We start from the raw sequence: 17,031 nt of genomic DNA, 5'->3' as shown, positions 1-17,031 counted from the left end.
ATTATTCACAAAAAATCATCCTCAGTTGAACATGATAGCTGGATAGCTAGATAGATAGATAGATAGATAGACAGGTAGGTAGGTAGCATATTGAATGCATTTGAACCATTTTTGCTTTATTTTCTTGCTATTTTGTACTGGTTTAATTCATCTGCTTGTTCAGGTTGAACACGTGGCACATACAGCATAGGGAAATACTAATTCAAGAAAGTTGCTTCTTAATAATCAATTAAGTAATTTCATTTTAAAGTTTGTGTGTGTAATACCATATTGTGAGAAAACTAAAAGTCCTGCATTGAAAATTTTACTGAGTCTCAGTAGTAAATTGAGCAATGGCCCTTTCGAAATGTCATTATATAAACTGTATTATTGGATTATCTTTGATGCATTAACAAGGAAGCTGCTTTTCAGTGCTCTAGCTGGTTGTGGGGAAGCTAATTTAACAGCTTTATGAAGTATTAGATAAACCTGCTTATGTAGATAGATAGATAAACAGATTTGCAAATACCTTTGTGATTACTGTTCGAGTTGGCTACTTCTTTAAAATCATTTACACTCACTCACGTCTCAAATCTATTTTTCATTCTATCAGTTCTATTTATTTGCTTCTTTTTCTAAAGAAAGCAGAAGATGTGTCTTTGAAAACACCAGAATATAGTTTTACGGCAAGTACAACTACAGAGACAGGAGGAAAAAGCACAACATCACTGACATGTCGGATGACACACTGACTTGGACACTGTTACTACTTTATGGAAAAATCCTTTCAAATGTGTCACACGGCACCATAGTAATAACACTGTTCAGACTGCCCAGCAGAACACAAATGCACCACGCTTAAGTAGAGATGCCAGTCGCAAGGCATCAAAAGCACATTGTGTGCTCATTTTAGAGCATTATCATAATTGCCTGATTACTACAACATGTAGGGTGCTGCATGCTTGGGCCACTGGGTTTTGGGCCGCTAGACAGCTGCATGTTAATCTAACATGGTGCTATAATCATGTATTAATGTATTATACAGTATATATAAGAGTATCATAATGTGTTATATTGCACAGTACACACATTTTAGGCATGTGATGTTAATATACAGTAACACTCAGAATGCAGGGAAGTGCTCTGAGAAATTATAAGGTTGCATACACCAACACATATATTTCTGTTGTTGTCTGAGTCTGTGGCAAGGAGAGGGAATCAACGGAGCACACAGCTGATTAGATTTGATGAACTCTGTTGGATCAAGGAGTAAGTGGAGCACCAGGACATTTGCATTGAGTCCCCAGAGTCCACATGGCAGTGAACACAGAAAATAAAACAAGCAAGATGAGACAGAGGAGGAGAGGGAGAGAGAAAGAGTAGAATTTTCCCAGCATGTTTATCCCCATAAATTATAGATTGCGTTCAATACTCCAGAATAAACCTGCATCTTGTCTCTGTTTGTTTTGACTGCCGTCCATCAATGCAGGTGATAGCCAATAATCAGACTTTACTATTAATATTCAGACCCTTCTCTTGTGCAAACACACATTTAGAGATGAGGTAAAAGACACAGGACAGGACAGAAAGAATGTGATCGCATTTAATGGGATAATTGGATGTGAAACTGTCATTCCACCTGGTGAGTGACTGTTCGTGAGAGGCGAGCGGCTAGACGGCAACAAAAAACCGACCTAATCAGCTGGGCCCACTGAGAGCCATTTTATGCTGCAACATCAATTACAAAAGAATTGCTTTAGGGATCCTCTGGCCAGGCTTTCCAATGCATCACTTATTAGACAATCCTTTGCTGTGACATGTACTCATCAGAGGATTGAGGCACTGGCGCTAGACAAGGTCATTTATGAATTATTTGGATTTGTGTCACATTTTTACAAATACACTGCTCCACAGTCAATGTCTGAGTCTGTGTGTTAGGGGAGTGGAGTGTGAAATCAGCACTATTTCTTGTCTGGATAGCTGAGGCCGTACAGTGCTGCGAGGCTCAAGTAAAGTATTACAAAGTATTTTCTACTTAATGCTCACCAAACATTAGATTTGCCCTTAGATAATGGCGATTCTGTCCAAATAGGGTGACTGAAATTGGGCTCATCATGTTATATTTCATGAAGGTAATGTAGATGAATCGAAATACCAACATAAGCTGTGTTTAAAATGGGAAGTAAGCTGTGAAAAGAATGTAAGAAAATGATATGGCTTTTCATTTTTCAACCCACTGTGTATCTCAACGAAATTATTACACCATTTCTGATGTCACAGCTAAGATATTTACATCCTTTATTTATGCAAAAGTGTGAATTCTAGGGCCACATTTTGCAGCTAGGAAGCACCAAGGAAAGTATTCCATATTCAAGCCCCCCTCCCCTCCCATCAATATGCGCAGTTCTCCAGTGGAAGAATCATTAAAATGTACATATCAGATATATTAAAGTGAGTTTAATTATATAATATACAGCATACATTGCATATTGCTGGCAAGCAGCTTTTGTATATTGTTAGAATGCTAAATATGTAATTCAAATTAATCATTTGTCAAAACAAACTCACCAAGGTCTGTTTTGTAGCTCAGCTATTCTGGTGCTTTCAACTGTATCACGCAGAGCAGAATGTCAATCTTTCTTAGCAATTCAAGGACTTCGTGTCCACATTGTCTTAAAAGTTGAGATTTAAAGTTTATCTTTGGAAACAGCAGTCACGACAATGTACTTCTTTTTATGTATCTACTAGATTTTATACGTTTTATCACTAAATTATTACAGTATCACACTCCAAGATCAGATGAGATTATTATCTACGTATGTATGCATCTATCTACATACCTACCTACCTATCTATCTGATACAGATCAGAGAATGTTTAATCTGATAAATGGTTTCTAATGCTATAATTTCTACCAATCACATAATAAAATATGTCGTTATATATATATCACAGAATAAAAATATAATAGATTTTCATTTAAAGCCTTTCTGCATGTTTCTGAATGAGCCCTTACTTCTTATGCTAATAAAAGATAGAAACAAGGTAATTCAATCACTTCAGGGACAAACGGGTCTTAACATCCTTAAGAATGATGATTCAAGAGGAGGCAAGTTCATGAAAAAGCAATACTTGTGTGTGTTTGTTGAAAAAGCTCCTTTTCCAATGACACACACACTCCAAATCAAATCCCGAGCAGCCTGGAGTGCTTGGAAACGATCATTAGGAGCCTCAGTGGCACTTGAAATGTTGCTGTTGAAGCGCACAGGATGCTGCTGCTCGCAACCTCACGGTGATATGCGTCAGCAATCAGAGGGAGAAGATGTGTACCAAACAGCCGGGATAATTAAGGTTGAACCAACAAACATAATCAACGCCCAATCAGGCTGTATTGTGGAAAACAACTCTGTCTGAAGACGGCCCTTGTTAATTTTCCGTAGCCACATAAAGAGGTTGGTGGTGAGAACGCAAGTTGCCAGCATTCAAATTAGTATTTTGCACTAAGAAAGCTTGTACATGAAATGTTTAGAGGTTTAGCAGTATTGTCAGAAACTCCAATAATGTGATAAAGTAATGGCGTCAACAATCAGACAACTTGCTTGATTATTGAGTGCGCTGTTGGCGGATACCAATACGAAGCACAAAGGTCATGGAGGACTTGTTAATAGATGTAAAAAAGATGAAGAAGAAGGAAGAAGAATCAGACGGACAATCCCCTTTATTTGTCACACAGATACATCCATGCACACACACGCCATGCACTGGTGAAATTTGTCTTACGCTTTTAACCCATCCTGGTCGTCCTTCCTCCATGGCAGACCAGGAGCGGTGGGCTGGGACCCAGTTCCTTTTGTCACCATTGGTCAGGTAGTGATCTTCTTGCATGTTTTCAGTGGGGGTATTTTTATGGAGGATACCCAAGGTGAACATGGGGAGAACATGCAAAGTCCACACAGAAAGGCCCTTTTTCCTCGAGCAGCAGGCACTGGAGGCATGGTGGAGGACACGCCCCCAGCACCCACAGCGAGATTCAAACCCTTGACCTTCTAGCTGTGAGGCGACAGTGTTACCACAGTGCCACCGTGCCACCAGATATTGTGGCCTTTATCAATTGTGGCTCAAAAAAAAAAAATCCTTGGATAACAACAACAAATGGAAAACATTTTGCTTCGTCTTTGTCACTCTAGAATCACAGTTTACGTCTATTGGTGCACTTTGGATACAGTGCACACGGTATACTCTTTTTATATAGTAAAGAATTATGACAGTTACAGTGATGATGTGCACACTGCAATTTATATACTACTTGTATGTATGGAGGCCCAACTAAGAATGAAATGTGTATGAAAAAAAAACAAAAAAACAAACAGGACTAAAAGCAGAGTCAACCTCACACATGTCATTGTTTTGTCAGTTCCACAACATCCTAAGTGGATAATCTGAGTTCGCTGCCCAAGCCTCCACATAGCTGCCACCGGGTGTGTTAAATTACCTGACCCTCTGTCAGTACTGCTGAGAGAAAAATACAGACCCATAGATTAGAAAACCCATTTGTCTCTGGCATCAAAATGAATCAAACTGGTGAAGTGCAAACATTTTGAGGCAAAGGAGCGAGTTCAAACAAGGAGTTTCCTCCCACTCCTAATCTTTCTTTTCTTTTAGCTTAATGGCTTTTTTTTTTTCTCACAGAGGCATGAAATTCAGTGAAATAATGATGAGGCAGGGAAGCCTCGGCTTTAATTAAGGAATGCTATCATTGTAATCATTTTTATTCATAAACAAGAGTTAAAAGCTGTAAAAGACGCTTTAGAGAGGAGAGGGATATATTATTGATTGAAGGCAGAGATTAGAAATTAATGACCCATGTGTCCCAGATTGAATAATCAATTTCAATTAATATCAATTTCACAGTGCAGCTGCTCGGCAACAGTTCCTCAGATCTGCTTTGGTGCCGTTCATTTTTCAACCTCTCGGGGGGAACACACCCATAGAGGGAGTGCAGGCACTGTGCAGGGTGGAATCAGACCCTCCCAGGAGCAGAAGGCGCGGTTATATCTTTGATCCGGTTCCTTCACAGGCAGTTAATGTGAGTGGCGCTGACCCCTGACCCAAACCACCCATTGTTTTATCTTCAGATGGGAAAAATATTAACAGCACATATTGACGCCACATTGTTCTCCTCCTCCTGGTGGAGCAGAGAGCAAGAAATTGGAGGAGCTGAGTGAGAGAACTCAGTGTTCCTATTTGGCCTTGAATACATTGCAAAATCATCCATCATTCAAGCCCTATTCGAGATGACAATGATGAGGTGCTCGAATGTGTGTGTATGCGTGCATCTGTGCATGCACCTACATGCTGTGGAGAGGTAACAATCTCCCCTGAGAAGTGCAAGTGATATTTTGAATCCAAATTGAATGGATGGGGTGATTGCTCCACAAGAATAGAATAGTGACATCTCAATAGGCATGCCCTTATCAGGAAAATAATAAGGCTATTTTCATGACCAAAATTAGAGGCGCAGACTGTCAGATGAGAGAAAAAAGGTCTGAACCAATTGAACCAAAGAAGATGCTTATTAGAGAGGTTCAATTTGCATATATTGCATGTCAGACATATTGGCAAAAATGTCAAAAACTAAATCAAAAAAGCCTTTCGAGTATATGTGCTGAAATTGCTCCTTGATCAGAGTGAATGAATTTGACAGAACGGTGACGTTATGGGTATCTGGCGGAAATAAATCATTGCTGAGACATTTATCAGGCATAGCAGCAGTGCAAGTTTCTCTCCCCGAATGGTCCAACCAGGAAGGGAGTGAGCGCAAAATGCTATACTTCAATGCAATTTGCACCAATTTCTATTTTCTCACAACCAATTCTGACACATAAAAATATAGAAATTATGTGGTACAGAAAGTATGCATCGTTAAACCATTTGAGAGCTAGAAGAACACATAAGACAGAGAGTTTTACACAGAATCAATTCAAGTGCTTCTCTGCCTCCTGCAATCGTCCATCCCACTACTTAACTGGCTTTGGATGAATTGCTAAATTGGCCAAAGCCCATCATGCTGCAGTACTCAGTGAATAATCTGCTCATCTTCTCATAGCCGCATGCTGCAGCCTGGATTCTGGCTTCATCTGTGTACTGGAGGTTTGGTCTCAGGCCTCATCTCAAGTTTCTTAGTGGTTAACTTTTAAAATACACAAAGAAGGGGCTTCTGACAGATCAGCCCCATCTCAGATGGCTCCAAATTGCCTGGTAGATCCTTGTCAACCTCTCTTTGAGATGCGAGCTGGAGGGCCTGTAATGTCAAGCGCCTTTGACACTTAAGACAAATGACGCTCTCAGCCCACATTCGCCAATATTAGAACGGCACAGATGGATGTATGGCAGACCGGTGCCTGCACAGGCACACAAGAATGTAAATACAGCTGTTATCATCACCGTCATCGTCATCACGTTCACGTCCACTGATTAAAAAAAAAAAGTGTGGTTGGCTCGAGAGCCTTATCATTCGCTCCGGCACCGGCGCCTTTCAAAACGTACAAGCATTAATTAAGAATCCATTATGAGCCCAAATCCATCAGAAATGTGGACATTATGCAGAGTGACACCCATTATTTGAGCCCACGTTGTGTTTTGTATGCAAGAGTTGTAACAATTTCTTATGGGTTTATGTAAAGCCATCTGTTTGGTAGCGGTTCAGGACGCAGAGTGAATTTTGATAAGGACACCAGTGTTCCTGGTAATGTGTCAGCTCACAGCTGATAAGCGCAGCAGCAGGCTACCATGTCACTTATGTCATATATAAGCATCAATCTGACACAAACAGGTACAGCATTTGTCTTACTGCTGGGAATCCTGCAGATCGTTGCATGACCATTCTAGCTAAATTACACCCTCTTTGCTCTAAAGGGACTCACTTGCAAAAGCTTCTTGCTAGTTGCTTGCAAGCTCTGGAATTTCCACGCAAGGTTACTGTGGGCCTCACAAGGCACTGTTCACAGGCAATTGGCATTCATTTTCAGATACCTGTGTGGGCACAGCATTCACATTCAGACGTCGGTCTGTGAGAGGTGCAAGTTGAGATGTGAACTCATGCTTCAAATAGCCTTTGACAGACAAACCTTTATTTTTTTATTTTAACAGGGTGAATCACTGGCTTCTCTCCAGCTCTTTATATAATGGAGTCTGGTCGTCTCAAAAGAACAAGGTTATTTTGAATGTGTGAGATTAGGGCTGCTAGCAAATTTGGAATTTTTTCAGGCTCTTCTCAATGTGCCGCTTTCATTTCAAAGTGATATCACTGAAAAGGAGGCCAGTACGATCATGTTAAATGAAGAACCACCACGACACCCCAGAGGGCATCAGGGTCAGACCTTGACAAGAATGTTTTACAATGACAATTCAATTTAGAGTGATTATAGACACATCACCTTTAAATCTGAATAGTTGCAGATTCAGATTGAGTCATAAATAAATCAGCAGAGAGGTCAAATGAAAGGCACACAGCTCCGACATGGTCCCAACACATCCTTTTAAGGTTGCACAGCTCTTTCTAATCTTCATCTTCAGCCTTCATACCAAAATCAAACAGGGAGCAGAAAACGACAGAGAAACAAGATTCATCGCAAATCCCTCTAAGCCTTTATCGAATAAATGCTCACTCACAATGAACCCGGCGCACTGGAACAGATGTAAACAAGGACTTCATACACACATACAGGATGTGCACACTGCACACACACACACACACACACACACACACACACACACACACACACACACAGCTCAAAACAGCCCTGCAGACGTTCATGTATACATACAGAATTTCACTATTGGGCTTCAACTGATTAAAATTTTGTTTGTCAAATAATCTATTGGTTTGTTTTTAGGGTAACTTATTATAGGTTGTTTAGCCTAAATAATAATAATAATGCTAATAATGCTAATAATGGTTATAATAATAATAATAATAATAATAATAATAATAATAATAATAATAATAATAATAATAATAATACTTTGGTGCTGACGTTGGTATTGGACATATTAGCACATCATGTCCTGTTGTGTTGATCATTATTTTTTGTGAAACTGTCAGTCAAAGTTGCCAAAGCGCTTCTTCTGTCAGTCTTGAACTGATCATTTGCAACAAAGTTAAATTGGCATTCGCAGAAGTCACTAGACATTCACTTGTCGTAACAAGCATCTTGTAAAACAACCATGAATCAGTTCTTCACGAAACAAGCTCAGTGCCAAATCGACATTTAACGTCAACATGTCTGGAATATTGTGATTGCTTCTGGAATTGCTGACCCAGTTGAAGCCTGATTAAAGTTAATTGCTCCCCAGCGTGCTATGACCGAGCAAGACAGATTGCATGGCTACATATATTCACATTTACACCCACGTAGTCGAGTGCGGATGAATACCTCTGTGGGTGCCGCCAAGAGGGACTGCAGATGAAGGCTAATGTGAAAGCTATCTATCATGTTCTGATCACTACGTTCTTGAGAGGTACTCAGTGGGAACTGATGATAAACTGCTGAAAAACCCACATAATCTCTCCTTGAGCCAGGAAACATTACAGTGGTTTTTCTTGGTCGGAGAGAGATTATTTAAGGTTTAAAAATAACGATCTTAACATTGCATGGTGTAGGTCAGGGTAGGTATTTCTTGTGTTGTTTTCACTCACATCTCTCACACACAAAGATCCACTTCTGTTATAGTTCAATCAAAACATCCACAGCTCCGCTCTGTGGACTCAGGTTAAATATCTTCTCTTGCAAAAGGAAAGTGCATTATGCATAAACCATGTGAATAAAAACAAGTGCAAATCTGATCATTTGATAACGCTGGGCTATTGTGACGGTCATTAAATATTCAGAGACTGTGTCCTCAATTCATGTGAACATTCTCACCACAGTGTTATGTCTCTTACAATAATATCCACTCAATTAAATCTCACTATGTCAGATGATGGCTGTTACTTGTTTTCCTTGTAGAGAATAGTCTACATAATCTGTAATAACAACTCCAGGCCTGATAGCACAAGTACATAAAACACAGCTGAGATCAGTATTTTCGGGGACCATGACCTCATGAAAAATTAAAATATTTACACATAAACAGTCAAAAGATGAGAGGTTGAAAATGAAGAAGATGAACTACCAAACCAGGATTCCTCACTGCTGGGGAAGTGATGGAACTCCTTGGTGGATCACTTTTGCATCTTTTGGGGCTGTAATTAGATCTTAGTGGCTGGGAGTAGTCACAGAGAAAAAAATCAATAACTGGCTTTTTGAGATGAATCATGATTTCAGTACAATATATTTAGGTAATATTTAAACCAAACTCAATTCTCATGACAAGTATCTACTCCAAATACTATACGCAGGCAGTAAAAAGGCTATAAGTAGGAAAGAACCCCCCAACATCCGAGTGGATGGACTATTTATGAAATCTTGACTTTCTCCTTGAAACCTTATATGGATATTTTTGCTAATTATTGGATGAATTAGCTACCACCTCTTATTGCAGCAAGAGGATTAACACGAATTTTAATTTATAATAGTTACCTACTTGTGCATATTCCCAACATGTAGTCAAAGAGGGGAATCTTGGGGAAGGTTGGTTTATACTGTCTCTGTATATCCCTTGACACCATGCAACCTTATGACCAATGTATATGTTATGTTAAACCTGTTTTATGTCTGTGTCTGTTCTTGTTCATTCTAAAACTCAGTAACATCAAAGTATTATAATAATAAGAAGAAGAAGAAGAAGAAGAAGGAAAAAATCTTGGAGGTGATAACTGTTGCATTTGTAAATTAAACAAGTCCCTCTGATGTAGCATTCAGAAAAAACAAAGATAACACGTTCCCCAACTTGCAAAGAATTAGGAAAAACAAAGAAATGCAGTCGGAGGTAAATAGTTTCTCAAGGGGAACAAAACCCAGCTACAGTGACTCCTTTGCTGGCTTTAAAAGATAATTAAGAAGAATACAGCTGCATTGCTCATGCTCCACAGAGATTTTTTTCCTCTTTCCCTCATTTCCTTCATTGTCCCTAAAAAGCACTTTTTTTTTCTTTCTTTCTTTCTTTCTTTTTTTTTTTTTTTTTTTATCTGTGCACGACTTTAATGTTTTAATCATGGTTTGACTGATCTCACTTATTGATGGTATCAACTGCGGCACAACAAGGAAAGCTAAAGGATGATTCTTAGGTAGAATAGATAAAACAGATTTAGCCCAAAAAGAATGGGTTCAACCATATTTCTGTGTAAAAGTCTAATTTCCAGGAAGTCACTAGCAGTTTTCAAAGAGGTTCTTAAACTGAATGTGATGCTCCAGCTTAAGGTAACATGACTTTGAATTATACATTTTCTGACATGCTGAACAATAGTCATGTCAGGTCTATTCTTGCAGACCTGAATGCACATTTTGCTTCAGTATTGCACAGCACAAACAACACAAAGAGATATGTCCACCGTCTGCAGTTCTGAGGATGAAACAAAGGCATGGTTTGTATATTCGTTACAGTATGAGGCACAATAAGGACTAATTATAAGTACATGTCAGACTGCTAAGCTCAGGGTGTTATACTGTGTTATTGAAGTAGCTGTTACAAGAAATTTGAATATCAATAACAGTATAATGACCTGAAGAATTTATTTATTTTCTTTTCTTTTTTTTTCTTTTTTTTTTTAAATATATATATTATGTTAACCCATACCATCTCTTTTCAAAGTCAAAAGACTCTCCCACACTTGAATTTACTCAATTACCATTCTGAATGTTCTGATTAAGGTCTTGCAGACCAAAACCTTGACCTAGCAAATGTAAATTTCATCAATCTCCACTAAGTGACTGTGAATTCAACTGATTCCCCTGCATCTAAACTCTACCTTTCTCAGCTGAATGAGTGCACCATTGATTAATTACAGATGGAAGCGAAAAGGCTAAGTATGTTTTCAAGATGAACTCTTCAGCAATTCAGATTCACCAAACAATGTCATTGCACCCCGAATATTAATGCCACAAAGTCATTTTTCTTTCTGTCTCTGACCTTTTTAGTGTCTTTGTTCGTGCTCATCACATCCGTGGGCCATCACAGTCTCACAGTGAGAAGGGAAAATCTCTTTCAACTATACAGGACCTTGAGGTGTTCTCAAGCAAGACAGTGAATCTCTATACTCTTTATCCTAGGTGACCTTTCTGCTGATGACCTCAACCTCCTCTAGCAGCCATGTGGAAGGGAATAAAAAAAAATAAAAAATAAAAAATCCCTGCAAAGAGCAATATTCTATCTCTCTTGTCTCATATTCCCTCTCCATCCATTTGCAGTTGGCCATATTAGAATCAGCAAGATATATGAAGAGGAGTTTGGTTCCTAAATGATAAAAGCAAAGCAAAAACATTCTGTGGTTTGAGTTAAAGAAGTTAAACATTTTAAATGCTCTGTGCATAGTGTCTATCTGCATCTACAGGAGGTATTACATTATCTGTAGAACCCTGTTTATTAAGCAGCATTACATTGCAAAATAATGTAAGGCACACCATCAACACCCCACACAGAATGTCCTACAAAACAGTGTTTAAGGCAGAAACTCTAATGCCTAAGATTCTAAGAAATGTTAGCAGCAGTAATCTTGAAAGTGTGTATTTTCTAATATACTCTGCCAGTATATTTAAGCCTGGGGCAGACCACATTGACTTTAGCTTGCCCTTTCACAGATGCTTTTTCTTAAACCGCAGACTTGAAAACATCACGTCAACGTGGAATTTATGCTCATTCCCATCATAACAGGTTGACAGAACTTAGTTCTAAGGGTTGTCTTATCCTCGTTGTGAGCTGTCCCAGATGCTACAGCAGTTTTCAGGACTGATGGAGTTTATAGTAGTAGAATGTGCTGGGCCACCTCGGAATAATGATTGAATAACAGTATCCAAGGAGAATACAACAGGAAACCAGAGGCGGGGGAAGGAGGAAGGATGCAGACACACACAGAATGGCCGTGTGTGCTTTACTGAATATCGTTATCATTTGCACCAGTCATATATATTTCCAAGTCACCGTGGAAAATTATGTGGCGTCTCTTTCCTTGAGTTTTCCCCGTTGTACAGTATATAGACACAAAACACCACCATACTAACAAATGAGACGAAAAAACAACCGCAGTTGGTTATACTGCTACAAAAGTCATGCAGATTGTTGTATCGAGTGTTTGACTTTGCAAACATGACCATGATTTAGTTACATGGATTCAATTACTGCTGGTGTCTTTTTCATATCTATTGGGTCATTCGACAAGTAAAACACTCATATGGATGATTTTGTTTGGAGCCCAGCAGGCATCAGGGGCAAAATTTTTCATCATTGGTAAATGCTAAGCTCAAACTACTAATTTGTGTCTACGAGTTATTAATTTGCACGCATGAGTAACTAATTTGAGTGCACAAATGAGTGACACATATCCTCTAATATACGATTTGTGTACACAAATTTGGTCCCTCAAAATGAATGAAAATGAAAAGTATTGCACCATGATGTGTATCACCCTAAAATGGTAAAACATGCAATGAGCTCATGCTTTGTTTTAAGCCAACAAGGCAAGAAATGTTTCCTATCTTGGAGATGATCAGACTGTTTCATGTGAGCTTAATGTGGGGTGATGGCAATGAGGGGAGAATGTGGAAAAGGCAAACAAAACTACCTGGAGCACTGTGGTTTGAAGAGCCTTGAAAATTGATAAGGCACAGAGACTTGTTACTGACACACAACATGCATGTTTCACAATAAACCAATTATTTTATTGGAAAAATCAACGATATGTAGAGACTGAAGCTGCTGATTACAGCCAAATAAAATAGTGCTTTATTACAAGTAGCCGAAATGGCCTTAATACAAAATCTAACACTGTGAGTGAGCCTTAAAGTAGTCCTGCATAAACTGTGGAAACTGAGCTGAGGCCACTTCTGGAGAGGCAAACCACACTGAGTGGTGCCAAGGGGTGCTGCCACTTACTCATCTCATTTGCCACATAGCAAAAATCAAAAATGGCACAGTCTCCATTTGTTTCCAAAGTGCCTTTACCCACATGCATAAAGTGTAGAGACCTCGCACATGGGTGCCTGCCTCCCAACAATACGGCACTCTGCTTCACTTAAAGAAAGGGAACTAATACAAACAGAATAACAAACACACAACCCAGTTGGTTTGACAATACAGGCAAAAGAATGACAACTCAAACTAAATGAACAACAACAAAACAACAAAAAAATAAGGAGGGAAACAGCAGCAGGTGAACTACCTAAGGTATGAGGCGTTAACACACTGCATTAACTTACGAGATCACTTGTGTGCTCAGGCAACAGAGGACAGGAACCAAAAGAATAAGCATAGACCAACACGTGTCTTATGTAATCTGGCCCTGATTAGGGACATGGTTGGGGGAGGTGTCAGGCCTGGGGCTGCATTCACTAACACGATGCCTGATACTGTATCCACCTGCACTAGGGGAGCATTTCCCACCACACATTCACATGGCTCATTTCTGAAACTTTAATAAAAATGTTAGAATCATTGGAGTCTGTTATTATTGTAGCCTACCAGTCATGAGTCCAGCTGTTCCTTATGGGAGTACAGGAGCCTTCAGGCTGCAGGTTCCCCCACAAAGATTTTGCTGTATTCAGCACTAACTCTGAAGAAATAGGTGGAATTTCACAGATATACTGGTACCTCGAAAATAGCATTTCATTATAAAGTATGAATAATAACCAGGCACACCTGCAAGAAATATATATATATAGAGAGAGATAGAGAAAGCAGTGTTTATATGTAGCACTTTGAACTCTGTGCTCTTTATTGGGCTGTTACTGAAATAAATGCTTACCATCAAAGTTCCTCTTAACATATTAATTGCTGGATTTGATGAGACCTACTTTCAAGCTCTGCACCTGCTTATTAAAGCAGCGCACATCCAATGTTAGTGGCCATACTGAAGCTCCCATGGAAGTGTCTTGCCTGGTTGCATTTTCTGAGTCATTAACGCTGTGCCACTACAGAGGGGGTCACCAAATCTCAATGGTGGGGTCAAACAGGAACAAAGGGAATAGTGTATTCTCAGCAACTGGTCTGACTATACGTAAGCTTTTTGTTTTCCTCCCTTCACCTCTTTGTCATCTCCTCTTCATGCAGAAAAGCTGTGTATTTTCATTCTAGTCTGAATCATCAGACATAGACCACTCTAACTGCTAGCCCTCTATGCTTACTGTATACTCTAACATTAACATGTCTAAATTCTGTGCAGTATCAGCTATGAGAACTAACCTAATTATCAACATTCCAGTGATAGTAAAGTATTTGTATCCTGCACTTGGATGGTCTGTAGATGGATGAAGTCTGTAGATTATCTTGGTGATTTGAACATAATTTTACTTTTTTTATGCAAAAGAGAAAAGGCTGGTTAAAATGTTTAATTATGCATGTGCAAATTGTTGCACAATAACGCTGGCTTAGAGCAGTTAAGGCCTGCCTGCCAACATTGTTTTCCCCAATCACAGAGCTGGTTTTGCCAGACCTCTCTCCTGTGCTAAGCAGCAATAATGACATATGCTCAAGCTAAAATTCTACATGTTAATGATGGAGGCTTGGATTGTGGAAGTGTGGGCCTGGTTGGATCCTTCTGTCGATTTTCAGTCACAGTGGCAGGCTCAGAATGAAAAACCTCATCTATGAAATGGGCTGGCAAGAAATTTTGGACAGGCACGCATCGTACCTTTGTGACTGATTTTTCCACAAGTCTATACCATGAAGTTGACATTTGAGGATTTGAGTCAAAGTGTCTCCACAACTGTTGGATCAATTGACATGACATTTCACACAGACAGTCACGTCCCCCTCAGATTCAAACAACAAATCAAACCTTATTTATATAGCACCTTTCCAACAAATCAAATACAATTCAAAGAGCTGTACTACAAACTGACAAAATATAGAATGACAAAAAGAAAATAAAAGTAAATTGAATAAGAGCAATAAAAGATGGGGAGTTAAGATAAGAAAATATCCACAAAAATGGATAATACAAGCAATAAATAAAATAAATTAAATGAAATAGTGAAATACTATACAACATACAGATTTGTTGGTAAGTTTCAAGCAGAGAGGTTATGACAATCTGCAGTATCATTTACAGAGGGGTCATGAGAAACACATCCAGATACAGCCTGAAAATGCCATAAGTGTGATGGTGTTGGTATTGTCGCCAAATTTTCCACAGTATTTTTTTTTCCCCCTAGCATATTTTTGTAAGAGCACCAGGAAGTTTACCACAGTTTAGGCTGGCCCTTGACAATTCTGATCTCAATGACTCTCAACCCTGTTTTCTCACCTTTCACAGCATAATAATGGATTTGGCCCGTGATTCCCCTTGTGTTGGCACAGAGCTCCAGAATAATGGCGGCTGGTCCGGCAATGTGAGACTCTGCTCATCCAGACATAAGAGGCAAGGGTAAACTGACAATGTCTCCTCATTGTGAAATCTAGATCTATCCAAGAGATAAGAAAGTCTCTTTAGTCGTGTCTGTGTAAATTTTCATAAACACTCTGTACAGGTACTGATGGGTGATATGAAATGAAACACTATAAAAAAGTAATGTTTATTTATGCAGCCATGAAAAATGTGACCCAATTATATGCTTTGCCATTAATGGGACCTGAATGACGGCTGGAGGTTGGCACAGAGCAGTTTCAGCCTATCTGGGACTAATGCCTGGCATGGCAGAGCATTGGACACTGGTGAGATCAGCTCTCATTCCCTCTGCTCTGAGATATTGCGTTGACCTCTGCAGCCCACATCCCAAGATTACCTTGACATCTGCTGGTTGGGTTTCAAAAAGCTAATTAATCCCTGCTGACCTGAAGTTTGGCTGTCTGTTCTAAAAGCAGCTCTAGTCTCAGGGTAAAGACCCACTATAGGTCAGCCCACAGCTCCCATATGACTTATTCTTGGAAAATGATATGAAGCTTTTCTTGGACACCTCTTTGGAAAGTCAGAGACAATTTATGTCAAATATTTGAGCAGAAATGTGGCATTTTTGGCTGGCTTGATTTTTTTTCCCCCCTGAACCTATTTATTCATTTAAAAAAAAATGAAATAAATAAATAAATAAATAAAAATAAAAAAAGTCACATTTGTTAGCATGCAGTTATTTCAGTGACTGATCCACTGCACCGAAAGCCCACAACTCCCACTTCACATTAGTGAGTATGATTTTCCCCAGCTTTGTTTCATGGCTTCTTCCAGCCCACTGAGTACTGCAAACAGTTCCCACCATGAGGCAACATTTATATTCATGAGTAATGTTATGCACAATAAAAGACAAAATTAATAAATAAACAGCCAACACATTTGGCAATGTCACCCCCTAAAAAGTACCACAAGGCTCCTGATGATTTTTGTGCCATGACATTTGTAATTGTAATTGTTACAATCTCTCTCTCTCTCTCTCTCTCTCTCTCTCTCTCTCTCTATATATATATATATATATATATATATATATATATATATATATATATATCCAGAAATCCTCAAGGGAAAATGATATGCTCCTGTGGAGATATAGTTACAGGTTCAGAGGACTGGGAATTCTTGAAGATATTTTCAAATTTATTGCTCTAGTTTTCAAGCAGGTGAAGAGAGCCTTGGGCAAAATTAGGTTTATCTGAGCGATGTTTGTGAGATATTCTGAGGGGACTGGATAACCCTTTCCGTTTGTCATTGCACAGATGAGTGTGCTCAGCTGCTGCACCGAGGGAAATTACTAGGTTGTTGTCTACATACAAAGTCCACCTTTGAATTGGGATGGTCCTCAGGCAAACATGTCAGATTTTTGTTTTTTTTTTTTATCGTGGAGGAAAATGTGGTCTTTGCTGCCAGGGAAGGTCAGACAAAAAGCAAATATGAATATAATTTTCAGAACCTTTGCTGTATTATAATGTGAACAGCCCTGTTTTCATAAAAGCTTTTTTGGCGTGTTATTGAAA

The sequence above is a fragment of the Chaetodon auriga genome, chromosome 3, assembly GCF_051107435.1.
Source record: "Chaetodon auriga isolate fChaAug3 chromosome 3, fChaAug3.hap1, whole genome shotgun sequence".
Taxonomy (NCBI): domain Eukaryota; kingdom Metazoa; phylum Chordata; class Actinopteri; order Chaetodontiformes; family Chaetodontidae; genus Chaetodon; species Chaetodon auriga.
The sequence above is the reverse complement of the archived record's forward strand: the minus strand, read 5'-3'. Positions refer to the sequence as shown.